Source organism: Penaeus monodon, chromosome 31 (genome assembly GCF_015228065.2).
Source record: "Penaeus monodon isolate SGIC_2016 chromosome 31, NSTDA_Pmon_1, whole genome shotgun sequence".
Taxonomy (NCBI): Eukaryota; Metazoa; Arthropoda; class Malacostraca; order Decapoda; family Penaeidae; genus Penaeus; species Penaeus monodon.
The window spans coordinates 32,618,264-32,618,503 of NC_051416.1; the positions used below are offsets into that span (position 1 = coordinate 32,618,264).

The 240-nt window shown below is 40.8% G+C and overlaps 1 non-coding gene across 1 annotated transcript; it reads left to right on the forward strand.

The window, feature by feature from the left end:
• Nucleotides 1–29: 29 nt before the first annotated feature.
• Nucleotides 30–136, forward strand: LOC119593213. Its single transcript, XR_005230514.1, has one exon. It is a non-coding gene; the product is annotated as a U6 spliceosomal RNA (small nuclear RNA).
• Nucleotides 137–240: the final 104 nt, after the last annotated feature.

A 240-nucleotide genomic window follows, 5' to 3' on the forward strand; every position in this document is an offset into this window, starting at 1 on the left:
GTAAAACTCCTAAAAGAAAGTAAATTCTTGTACATGCTTCGGCAGTACATATACTAAAATTGGAACGATACAGAGAAGATTAGCATGGCCCCTGCGCAAGGATTACACGCAAAATCGTGAAGCGTTCCACATTTTTAATCGCATATGCTTCACTGTTCTTGCTTCAAAGTTATATCCTTCTCGATAAAGTACATATTGATGCCAGGCATAGTGCGGAAACCCAATCAACGCGGGTGATCC